Source organism: Arachis ipaensis, chromosome B1, assembly GCF_059453495.1.
Source record: "Arachis ipaensis isolate K30076 ecotype BB chromosome B1, ASM5945349v1, whole genome shotgun sequence".
Taxonomy (NCBI): domain Eukaryota; kingdom Viridiplantae; phylum Streptophyta; class Magnoliopsida; order Fabales; family Fabaceae; genus Arachis; species Arachis ipaensis.
Window position 1 is genome coordinate 63,283,153 of NC_142436.1, and position 12,656 is coordinate 63,295,808.

Genomic DNA, 12,656 nt, shown 5'->3' on the forward strand with positions numbered 1-12,656 from the left:
TTCTTTCTTTCTTTTTTATTTATTTTATATTTATTTTATTTTATTTTATATTTTTTAATGAAGGGTAATTTGGTAATAAAAAAATTAAATTAGTAAAAAGGACGATTTTAAAACAAACTGAAACTTTGGGGACCATTTTGTAGCAAAAAAAGTTGGGGACGAAACAAATTTTCGACCCCTACGTTAGGGACCAAAATCAAACTTAACTCAAAAAAACCTACTGAGTCCAAAAATCATATTTAAATCGTCAAATTCTCACTCTAAATTTTTAGAACCTAATTTGGGGCAATATTAATTACTTAATCAAACGATTAATTAAGCTCGGTTCTTACATTCTCCCCACCAAATAAGAAATTTTGCCCTCAAAATTTAGTGATTACCTGAGAATAGCTCGGGGTAATCTTTTCGCATCTCGGACTCCAATTCCCAAGTATGCTCTTCAACTCCTCCTCGCTCCCAAGCTACTTTAACCAACTGAACTTCTTTCCCGCGTAACTTCTTCACACTGGTATCATCAATTCTCACCGGTGTTACTTGAAATGTCAAGTTCTCCTTCAACTCGACCGACTCAGGCTCTAACACATAAGCCGCATCCGACGTGTATTTACGGAGTTGTGACACGTGAAATACATCATGCAAGTTAGACAGGTGAGGCGGCAAAGCTACTTGATATGCCACCGGCCCGAATCGCCTCAGGATCTCAAACGGTCCAATGAACCTTGGATTCAACTTTTTGGTTTTGATCGCTCTTCCAATTCTGGTTGTCGGTGTAACCCTCAGAAACACGTGTTCTCCCACTTCAAATTCTTATGGTTTCCTTCCCTGATCTGCATAGCTTTTTTGTCGGCTCTGGGCAGTCAAAAATCTTGCACGGATCTTCTTAATGTTCTCAGTAGTATCTGCTACCAGATCAGGACCCAAAACATTTGCTTCACCGGTTTCATACCAACAAAGTGGAGATTGGCACTTCCGTCCATACAAGGCTTCATACGGAGCCATCCCAATGCTCGCATGAAAGCTATTGTTGTACGCAAACTCCACCAATGGCATGTAACGGTCCAAACTTCCAAGTTGATCCAATACACACACCCTCAACATATCTTCTAATGTCTGAATAGTCCTTTTCGACTGTCCATCACTTTGTGGATGATACGCGGTACTGAGACAGAGTTTCGTACCGAAAGCTTTTTGAAAAGCTCCCCAAAGCCTTGATGTGAATCGGGGATCACGGTCCGACACTATGCTCGATGGCACACCATGCAACCTTACTATCTCCTTGATGTACAATCTCGCCAACTCCTCCATAGAATAGTTTACTCGAATAGGCAGAAAATGAGCGAATTTGGTTAAGCGATCCACGATCATCCAAACTGCATCAAATCCCGACCTAGTCTTCGGTAAACCGGTTACAAAGTCCATCGCAACTCCTTCCCACTTCCACTGAGGAATCTCAAGTGGCTGTAGCATTTCCGATGGTTTCTGATGCTCTATCTTCACCTTCTGACATGTCAGGCACTTGGATACCACTGTAGCTACATCACCTTTCATCCCAGGCCATCAGAACATCTTCTTTAAGTCATAATACATCTTTGTACTTCTGGGATGAATAGAAAATCCACTGTTGTGAGCTTCTGACAATAAATATTGCCTCAAACTCCCGACATCCGGTATGCAAATTCTCCCTTTATACCTCCACAATCCTTCACCATCCTTAGTAAATTCTCCAAGCCTCTTATCACCAACTGGTTGAAACAATTGCTGAAGATTTTGCTCATCTTGCTGAGCCCTCTGAATCTCTGCTTTAAACGTACTTGAAATTTGTAATTGGTTCAAACAAGCCCTTCTGACAACTTCACCAATATCTAGCTTAAGATCCACAAACTTATCTACTAGCTCCTCTTCCTTGATTCTCATCCAAGCGATCGTCAAAGACTTCTAACTCAAAGCGTCTGCTACCACATTCGCCTTTCCAGGGTGATAACTCAATTCAAAATCATAATCCTTTAGCAACTCCATCCACCTCCTCTGACGCATATTAAGCTCTTTTTGATCAAAGATATACTTGAGACTCTTATGATCAGAAAAGACGCTAAACTTTACCCCGTATAAGTGGTGTCTCCAAATCTTCAATGCTAACACAATCGCCGCTAATTTCAAGTCATGAGTTGGGTAATTTACCTCATGCGGTCTCAGCTGACGTGATGCGTAAGCCACCACATTCTGGTGTTGCATCAACATGCAACCCAAACTCTTCAAAGAAGCATCACAATATACTTCAAACGGTTCATGCGGTTCCGGTAAAATTAAAACAGGCGCCGAAGTTAACTTCTGCTTCAAAGTTTGGAAACTTTCTTCACACTCTGACATCCACACAAAAGGAACTTCCTTCCTTGTCAACTTAGTCATCGGCAGTGCTGTCCGGGAAAATCCTTCAATAAATCTCCGGTAATATCTGGCTAATCCTAAGAAGCTTCTAACTTCCGTCGCCGTCGTTGGCCTTTCCCATTCCATCACCGCTTCTACCTTAGAAGGATCTACTGCTATCCCTCCTTTGCTCACCACGTGACATAACAACTTTACTTCCTCCTTCCAAAACTCACACTTCGACAACTTAGCATACAATTTCCGCTCCTTTAAGATTTGCAACACGATTTTCAAGTGTTCCTCATGCTCCTTTGCCATCTTGGAATAAATTATGATGTCATCTATGAAAACCACCATGAATTTGTCCAAAAAGGGACGAAAGACTCTGTTCATGTAATCCATGAAAACAGCAGGTGCATTTGTTAACCCAAAGGACATTACCGCAAACTCGTAGTGTTCATAGCACGTCCTAAATGCCGTCTTAGGGATATCATCCTCTTTTACCCTTATCTGATGGTAATCAAATCTCAAATCGATCTTGGAAAACACTCCAATTCCTTGCAATTGATCCATCAAGTCATCTATTCTTGGCAGCGGGTACTTGTTCTTCACAGTCACTTTGTTCAACTGTCGGTAATCCACGCAAAGCCGCATTCCTCCGTCCTTCTTCTTTACCAATAAACCTGGTGCTCCCCATGGAGATACACTCGGTTGAATGAACCTCTTGTCTAGAAGCTCTTCCAACTGAGTCTTCAATTTAGCCAGCTCTATCGGTTCTATTCGATACGGTGCAATTGACACTGGTCCGGCTCCCGGCACCAATTCAATCGCAAATTCAATCTCCCTTTGAGGAGGGTGATGAGTTGGAATTTTGTACCGGTTTGGATTTTTTCCACTCAAGATAACTTATGTTGCAAGTATAGACCAAACCGGAAAATTAAATCCCAAACATCAAAGTTTAATATTTCTAATTTAAACCGAGAGTAATTCAACATTGGGTCATCTTCCCTAGGAGTTGCAATTAAGTGTAAAATTATTGGCTATGAGAGAAATGGGGGTTGGATGATTACAGGCAAGAACAAGGGAATTAAAATGGCAAGAAATTAGAGTGAAAGAAAGTAACTTAGCATGCAAGTAATTAAAAGAGAAAGCAATTAAGGCAAGAAAGGGAAATTAAATGACAAAAACAAGCTCTTGGTGAGAATTGGGTAATTAGGGCCTTCTATCCTAGTAGTGAACCACAAACATGGTAATTGTGTGTGAATTAATCCCAATTAGTCAATCCTACATCGAGGATAAGTCAACTAAGTATAATTAATCTCAATCCCTAAGTCCTAAGTCAACACTAGTGGGTCACTTAGAGTCAAAGGAAACCAAATTAATTAACAACCCTCACACAATGTGGAATGGACATCCACCACTCAAGTTCACCCAAACCACACAATTTCTCAACCAAGAGTGAGAAAAACTAAGCAAAATCCCAACCAAGCATTTTGTCAAACACTTGGTGGGCATGTAAAGAAAGCATGGTAAAATGACAAGAAATAATAAATGCTACCACTACCAAGCAAGAAAAGTAAAGATGGCAACTCAATAAAGCAATAAATGATAAGAAAGCACAAATTGCATTAAATGTAAATTAAAATGACAAGAGTGTTCATAAGCATAAAAAGCAACAAAATGAGAAATTAACATGATAAACTAAAGAGATTAAGACAATAAAGTAAAGGAAGGTAGAAGAAACTAGATCAAAACAAGAATTAAAAGTAGCAATTACAAGGAAATTAAACTAAAAATCCTAGGTTCTAGAGAGAAGGGGGAGCTAATAAACCCCAATTTTGTGGTTTATATTGTATAAAATTTGGGAGTTTTTGTCAATATTTCTCACACTTATTCACAAGAAATGCATGGTTTTGTGTTCCCTTCCTAATATTGCTCCATGATGAAAAACATGCTTATTTTGCCTTAGAATTACTATATTTTGATCCTCTTTTATTGCCATTCGATGCCGTGATGTATTTGTTGAGTGATTTCAGGATTTATAGGGCAAGAATGGCTTAGAAGTGAGAACCAAAGCATGCACAAGAGGAAGGAACATGAAGATTTGGATTTTGGGAATTCTAGCATGGGCGCGCACGCGCACTTCACGCACACGCGTGGATATGGGTAGCTGGAAGCGGCGCGCAAGGATGCACGCATCCGCGCGGATCAGAAAAATCCCACCGACGCGCACGCGCACATGGCGCACACGCGTGGATCACAAAAGCAATCGGCGCGCATGCGCGGAAAGCTGCACGTGACCTCATTAAAGGAAATCGTGCCTGGCAATTTCTGAGCCTCATCAGGCCCAAATTCAAGCTGTTTCTGCATGGAAAAGACCCAAGGATGCTAGGGGAAAAGGGGGGGATCAATCATTTTACACTTAGACATAACTTTTAGCTAGTTTTTGGTTCTTGTTCTTCTAGAGAGAGAAACCCTTGGTCCTCTCTAGATCTAGCTTTAATTTGATCTTCCCTTGTTGAATTTTGAATTGGATCTTGTTAATTACTAGTTTTAATTGTTTAATTTGAATTCTCTAGTATAATTTTGTTTAGATCTGGTGTTAGTTTTATGTTTCCATGTTGTTTATCATTTTATACCCATCTCATGAATCTTGTGGATCTTGATTTGTTATTGTTGCATTGATGATTTCCTTGATTAATTGTGTTGTTTGAGTGATTGTATGTTGATAATTGTTAATGGGTACTTGTTAGTTCCAATTTAATTGCAATATGAATATGTCTTTTATTAATGCTTACCATGTGTTTGATGAAATATTTCCTTTGATTATGGAGTAGTTTTCTTTACTCTTGGCATAAGCTAAGGGAATTGAGTGACCTTGAGTTATTGGGTCCCATTGAATTGGTGATTTGAGAACTCTAGGTGATCAATTTGATACCCATTGACACTAACCCACTACTAATCTAATTAGTAGATAGGTTGGGACTTGTGGGTTGATGTGATCAAACCTATTTAACGTACTTTAAGCCTAGGAGTAGACAATATGTACTTAAGGCTTTTGAGAAGTAGACTTAGTGGGTTGGTACCTCATAATTGTCAATGTTTGATATGGAGACAAGGATGGCGATCTCAATTCCCATGCTTAGCCAAGAGTTACTTTTATCTTCATATTTGAAAACCCAAAAATCTTGATTGCTTTGTCTTAGTTATAGTTACTTATTTAGTTTAGAATATAATTACATTGGATGTTATTTTATGAATTTGGAATTATTTATATTTTGCTTTAATTGTTTGAATTAGTTTCTTGCATTCCAAGATTACTTGCTTGTTAAGATTCCTAGTTTAATTTCTTGCTCATGACTTACAACCTCGGACTTCTAACCAATGTTGAAGCACATGTTTGTCCATTCCTTGTGAGACGACCCGAGGTTTGAATACTTCGGTTACTTTTATTGGGGTTGAACTTATGACAACCAATTTCCTTTCTAAATTTGACTTGAGGATTGTTGTTGGGTAGAGATATACTTGCAATGGGATTTTATTGAGAAATTCTATACCGACATAGTCTTCGTCCCATCAAATTATTGGCACCGTTTCCGGGGAATGGTTGCAACATATGCCTTGATATTGGTTATGTGAATATGTGAATATTGTAGATAGTTTACTTTCTTTTAATACTTAGCTATAGTTTAGATTTCTTTTGCATGTGTGCTATGACTCCCAAGTTTGATGACTCGGTCTCAACCGAATTCTAGCTTAGCCGAGTTAGACCCTGAGATTGAAAGAACCTTGTTACATACTCGGCAAGCTAGACGGTGGTTGGATTATACGGCTAGTACTTCGGCATCTCTTGAGGAACATACCGAATTACTAGACGGTACCGAGAGTGACTTGGAGTCCGCTACTTCCTATTCTTCTGTTGGCACTATTAATACATCTTTGCATCCTCCAGGTGAGCCATACATGGCGGAGCCACGACGGATCACTTTGCATGAGCAAAGAGCTCCGGATATCATACTTCAACCTTTGCAAGTAAGGTATCCAACCTTGATCCAAACTTTGAGTTGAAGAGTAGCTTGATAAATCTACTTCCTAAGTATCATGGGTTGCCGGGTCAAGACCCCATCCGACATCTAAGAGATTTTCAAATTGCTTGTTCTACGGCTCGAAGGCATGGAGCTGATGAGTTGGCTATTATGGTTTTTGCCTTCCCTTTCTCTCTTGAAGGGCAAGCAAAGATGTGGTCTTATTCACAACCGGATGAGATTGTGACCAATTGGGATTTTTTGAGAAGAGAGTTTCTAGATAAATTCTTCCCACCGGAGAAGACCGACTACATCCGAAAGGAGATTTCGGGTATAATGCAAAAGGACCAAGAGAGTTTGTATGAGTATTGGACTCAGTTCAAGAGGCTATTGGAATCTTGTCCACACCATGGATTGAACACTCACTTGCTCATTAGTTACTTCACCGGAGGTCTTTGTGCAGAAGACAGAAGATTGCTCACCGCTTCTAGTGGCGGTTCCCTTTCAAAGAACAAGACGGAAGGAGAAGCTTGGAAATTGATAAATGATGTTGCCGAGGCTATGCAACATGTAAGGGTGAGAAGTAATCCTCTCAAGGGTGTGGTAGAACCATCCCCTTCCGAAGCAAGCTTAACCAAGGCGCTTGGGGACATGACCACTATCCTCATGCAAATACAAAAAGATCAAAAGGAATACTACTCCATCCAAGCCATCCAAGCCCCTCCTCAAGTTGCTCAACTTGAAGGCCCTCCTAGAATTTGTGGTTTGTGCTCTAGCACCACACATTACACCGATCAATGCCATTAAATTCAAGAGGAGCATGCCCTTGTCGTGGCCAATGTGAACTATAACAACCGTCTGCCCTATCCTTCTCAAGGCCAAAACAACTACTCTCATGGTAGTAATCAAAATCAAGGGTGGAGGGATAATGCACAAGGGAGCAATCAAAACCAAAGATGGAACAACTCTTCTTCTCATTACAACAACAACCAATCTTCATCTCAATACCACCACAACAACAACAACCACCAAGCCAACCAAAATCACCACAACCAAAACCAAAACAACTACACCAAGTACCAAGCACCACACCATAGACAACAATCCAACCAATCCTCTTCATCTTCCACTAATCAAGTTGATGAGCTTAGAGCCGCTGTGGATAAACGAGACGAGGGCTATAAGGCTCAATTCGAAGCCATGAGTGCTCAATTGGCCAATATCACCGATATGATTTCGAAGATGTCCATGTCTTCCTCCAACAACACCAACCAACCCTCAAGCTCTTCTAGCCTTCCTTCCCAACCCCAACCAAACCCCAAGGGCGGTCTCAACGCCATCACTCTATGGTCAGGGACTACATTGGAGGAGATATCTTCTAGGGTCCTGGAAGACATTCATGAGGAAGAAGTAGTTGTTGAAGCTCCACATGAAGAAGAGGAGGTAGACAAAAGGCATGATGAAGAAGGAGTAAGCCTTAAGGAACCCAAGAGGAAAGCTATAATGGATGAGTCCATTCCTATCCCATTCCCTTTCTTGGTGAAGAAAGCAAAGAAGACCCCTGAATTTGATTTGAACATGCTTCAAGTGTTCAAGAAAGTTGAGGTAACCATACCACTTCTTGATGCTATCCAACAAATTCCGAAGTATGCAAAATTTCTGAAAGACTTGTGTACACACAAGGATAGGATAAGAAAGTTAGAGACGTTATCCTTGGGTAGTTCAATTTCTTCCTTGATGGAACCTATTCCAAAGAAATATGGTGACCCTGGACCTTGTTTGGTGTCTTGTTGTATTGGCGGACGCACTTTTCATGACTGTATGTGTGATCTAGGAGCTTGCGTAAGCATCATGCCACTTTCTATCTTTGTGCGGTTGAATTTAGCTCTATTAAAGAAGTTGGCGGTGAAGTTTGCCTTAGCCGATAAGAGTGTGATCACTGTGATGGGAATAGCAGAAGATGTACTTATGGCAATCAAGGACTTGGTCTTTCCAGTTGACTTTTACATCCTTGAAATGCCTCCAACAGAAAATAGAAGCTCATCCTCCGTTCTACTTGGTAGACCCTTCCTTAAGACCTCTAAATTCAAGTTAGATGCCTTCACCGGCACATATTCCTTTGAGGTTGGAGATAAGACTATCAAGTTCAATTTGGAAGAAGCCATGAAGCATCCTCCTGAAGAGCATTCTGTTCTCCGATGTGATGTAATCGATGAAGTGGTAGCGGAAGTGCAAGAAGAAGACCACAACAAGCTATGCTACCTTATTGTTGAAGAGACGGATGACCAAGAGGATGAACATGAGAAAGTTGTTGAGAATGAACTCCGTGAGCTTGATGAAAAGGAACCTCAGCTTGAGGCAAAGAGTGAATTGAAGCCTCTTCCATCTCATTTGAAGTATGCTTTCTTAGAGGACAACCAAAAGTTTCCAGTCATTATTGCTAGTGAGCTTTCTAGTGAGGAAGAAGAAAAGCTCCTAGATGTCCTAAGAAAGTACAAGAAGGCAATTGGTTGGAGCCTAGCTGATATTGTGGGGATTAACCCTCGCAAGTGCATGCATTGTATATTTCTCCAAGAGGGAGCTAGGCCGGTTAGGCTGTAAGAACCGCAACTAATCAACCGGTTAATTAAGTGATTAATTGCCCAAATTAGATTCCAAAAAGTTAGAGAGAGAATTTGGGGATTTAAAGGTGATTTTTGGACTCAGTGAGTCTTTCTGAGTCAGAAAATGTGCTTTCTACGAAAAACTGTGAAAAATTGCGAACCGACAGTTGAACCGGTTGAACCGGTTCAAGTCTGCCTGGTACCGCATGAGAAAAGTGAAAACCGTCAAAAAACCTTAGAAAAACATTAGAAATGGAAAATCGGACTTTAATTTTAAAGATTTGGCCCGAAGTTAGGCCAAACGGGCTAAAAACGCTAACGGGTTGGACCGGGCCCAAGTTGGGCCCAAGCCCAACATATAAATATGCTTAAATGAACCCATTTCAGCCACTTTCATCCTCATAACCTAAATACAACAGCAGCTGAAGTGAGGAGAGAGGTGAGAGCTTTTCACCATTGTTACTATTCACTTCAAACTTCCCAAGCTCATATCTTGAGCTACGGAGCTCCGATCGCCGCACCGTTTGCGGCTACGCGTTCCTTGTGAAGAGCTCTACAAAACCCACCCAAGAAACCCTCAAGGTAATCACGAAATCTTCCCAGTTTCTCTCTTCAAAATTTCGGATTTTATTAGAGTTTTGGGTTAAATGGGTTTTTATGATTTTGGATGTTTAGGTTTGCTCTAATCCTTGCTTAGCTTTGGATTTGTGTTATCAAATCTGTTGGGAAAGGTAAAAGCTCTTAAACCCTTGTGAGATTATGCTTATGTTGAACCCTAGGTTGATTTGTGGTGATTTATATGTATATAGTTTGATTATTGTGGCTTTGGGAGCTTTTGGAACTTATTTGTGCTTGTTGGAGTGGATTTGAAAGCTTGGATTGTGGTTGGAAGCTTGTTGGTGCTCATTTTGAGTTTGGGTGCATAAAGGGAATCGGCCAAGGTATGGTTTCGGTTTCCTCTATGTAGTATATAATATTCATGGACACTTAGGCTAGTTGACCCTAAGATAGGATTGAATGTTGTTGGTGTATGAATGATTATGTGTAAATTGATGTTAATTGTTGGTATCCTTGGAATATTGTGATTAAGGATGATTATGGAGAATTGTTGGTGTTAATGAGTATTGATGATTAGTGTTGTTGATGAGGTTGTTGGTATTTAATGATTGATGATGAATAATGATGCTGTTGGAATTTAATGATTATACAGGTTGATGAGGGATGTATGATTTATTGTTGTTGATGAGGGTTTGTTGATGTGGTTGATAATGGATGATAAATATTGATATTTTTGATAATTGAAGGTGAGTGTTGGGATTGTTGATAAATGGTTATATTGATGTTGATAGTATGATGTTGGAGTTTGATGTTGAAATTAATAATGATGATGGTTAGTGAGGGTATTATTATGTATTTGATAGTGAGAATTGATGATTATATATGGTGGAATGGTAAATTGGATATGGAAAATGGTAAATTCTGATATGTGATAGAATTGATGTGGTTTTGGTTGGATTGGGTTATGAAAGTTGGTAAATTGAGATTTTTGTGAGTCTTGGTAAAAGTTGACTTTTGGTGAACTTTGTCTAATCATAACTTATGCCTTAGTTTTCAAAATCTATTGAAATTAGTTTAGCATTAAAGCTTATTGAAAACTGTTCGAATCGATATAAAGTTTGTAAAAAATTGGAATTTGGTAGAGGAAGTTATGATTATTCAAAGTTGGTGTTAAAAATCTGAAATTTTTCAAAGTTGCAGAATTTCATTACTTCTGATATGTGCGTGTGCACACGTCCTGTTTCTCAAAAATTTATTTGTTTTCAACTATTTTGCCTTTTCAACAAGGTTGTAAGCTTCTATAACAGCATTTTAAGACGTTTGGACCTAGTTTTGAGTATTAGAACATGGGATATAAATTAAGGGCTCTAGTACATGATTTTAAGGTAAATTAGAAAACGGAGGCCTAGGTTTCTGGCGTGCTGAGAATGGTTTGACGTTAGGTGAAGGATGATTGGTATATGAGATGAGGAATGATAGACTTTTGGTATTTGGAAACTAAGTTATAAAGGGACAGTGGTTGAGATGAGTCGGGGACTCGGATTGAAGTGATGGATCTATGTATGCTGAAAATACTTTTGAAAACCATTGAAAGAATATTTTTACATGATATTTTGAGACGCTATGCGCCTGGCAGGGACGGTGGTTAATCCCACCTGTCGAGGTAGCGGCGGCGGCGTAAGGACGGTGGTTAATCCCGCTTACGTTGAGATGTGAGGTCTGAGGCAAGAATATCTCACTCGCATCCCTTCGGATCTATAGGGCGAGCAAGAGCCAGTACCTGGACAGTGATCCGGGCACTATATCTCGGGGGTTCCCATATGAGAAATCCGAAGGGCGACGTCTCCATGGAGATGTGTCGGGCTGACAGTTGAACCGACAATGTGATATCACAGCCAGTAGGGCAGGCATTCATCATATGCATTTCCTATCTGCTTGTATGCTTTGTTTACTTGTAATGGTTTGCCTAATTGAATAACATGCTTACTTGCTATCTGAATTATTTGCCATATATGCTACTACTTGTTCTTTACTTGCTTTGAACATTATCTGTGTTTTCTGCTGGGATTGAGGAGGTTCGGAAGGCGGTGGCGATGGGATCGCATGGAGGATCGGTTGGTGAAGGCTGTGGGACAGCGGTATTTGGTTAGAATAGAAATCCCTTAAGATAGATAACCTGGTTTATTTAAGTCAAGTTGGTATATTATGCTTAAATGTTTTAGAATGCTTTAAGTTGAATCTTGTGATTGATATGAATCTTAGGATTGCCTTTGGTGTCCCGGGGTCTTATATCCTATATCACTGGGAACTGTTACCATACTGAGAACCGCCGGTTCTCATACCATATTGTTGTTGTGTTTTTCAGATGCAGGTCGCAACCCACCTCGGTGAGTTGCTTTGGTTGGTGACAGGAGCGGAGAATCTTGGATCATTTTGGAGTTCTTTTTAGTTTATTTTGTTTATACATCTCTCCTTTTTTATTTTGTTTTGCCTAGAGGCATGTATTTGAGAGAACAAAACTTGTATAAGCTGTTTTCACTGTATGGTTTTGTATATCAGTATATGGCTAGCCAGCTTAAACTCCGCGAGTCGTGACTAGTTCCCTATGATATTATATACTTATCTTTTGTTATATCTTCTCTGTTTCTTATGCCTTAAGCTAGTAACTCTGTTAGTACGTTTGTGCTTCGAAATTCTATTTTTGAGCTATATCTTTCATCGGGCTTCTAGATTATACTATTATGTATGAGTTTAGAACTGTCGTAATCTCTGATTGACCTTGGCTTTACGACGCGAGGTAAGGCTTAGGCTAATTAGGGTGTTACATAGGCAACCGCAAAGAAGGCTCAATCCGACCTTCCTTGATGTTGTAAAGAAGGAGGTCACTAGACTTCTTGATGCGGGTATCATATACCCAATTTCTGACAGTGAGTGGGTGAGTCCGGTCCAGGTTGTTCCCAAGAAATCGGGTATCACTGCGGTTAAGAAGGATGATGGTGAAGTGGTCACCAAGAGAGTACAAAATGTATGGTGAGTGTGCATCGATTATAGAAGATTGAACGCCGCTACAAGAAAGGACCACTATCCTTTGCCCTTTATCGATCAG

General features: G+C 40.0%; 1 long non-coding RNA gene across 1 annotated transcript; it reads left to right on the plus strand.

Moving 5' to 3' along the window:
• Positions 1-9,449: 9,449 nt before the first annotated feature.
• On the plus strand, positions 9,450-11,969 carry LOC107618187 (uncharacterized). The gene is made up of 4 exons (XR_001615162.3): positions 9,450-9,574; positions 9,668-9,723; positions 9,802-9,933; positions 11,916-11,969. It is a non-coding gene; the product is annotated as an uncharacterized LOC107618187 (long non-coding RNA).
• Positions 11,970-12,656: the final 687 nt, after the last annotated feature.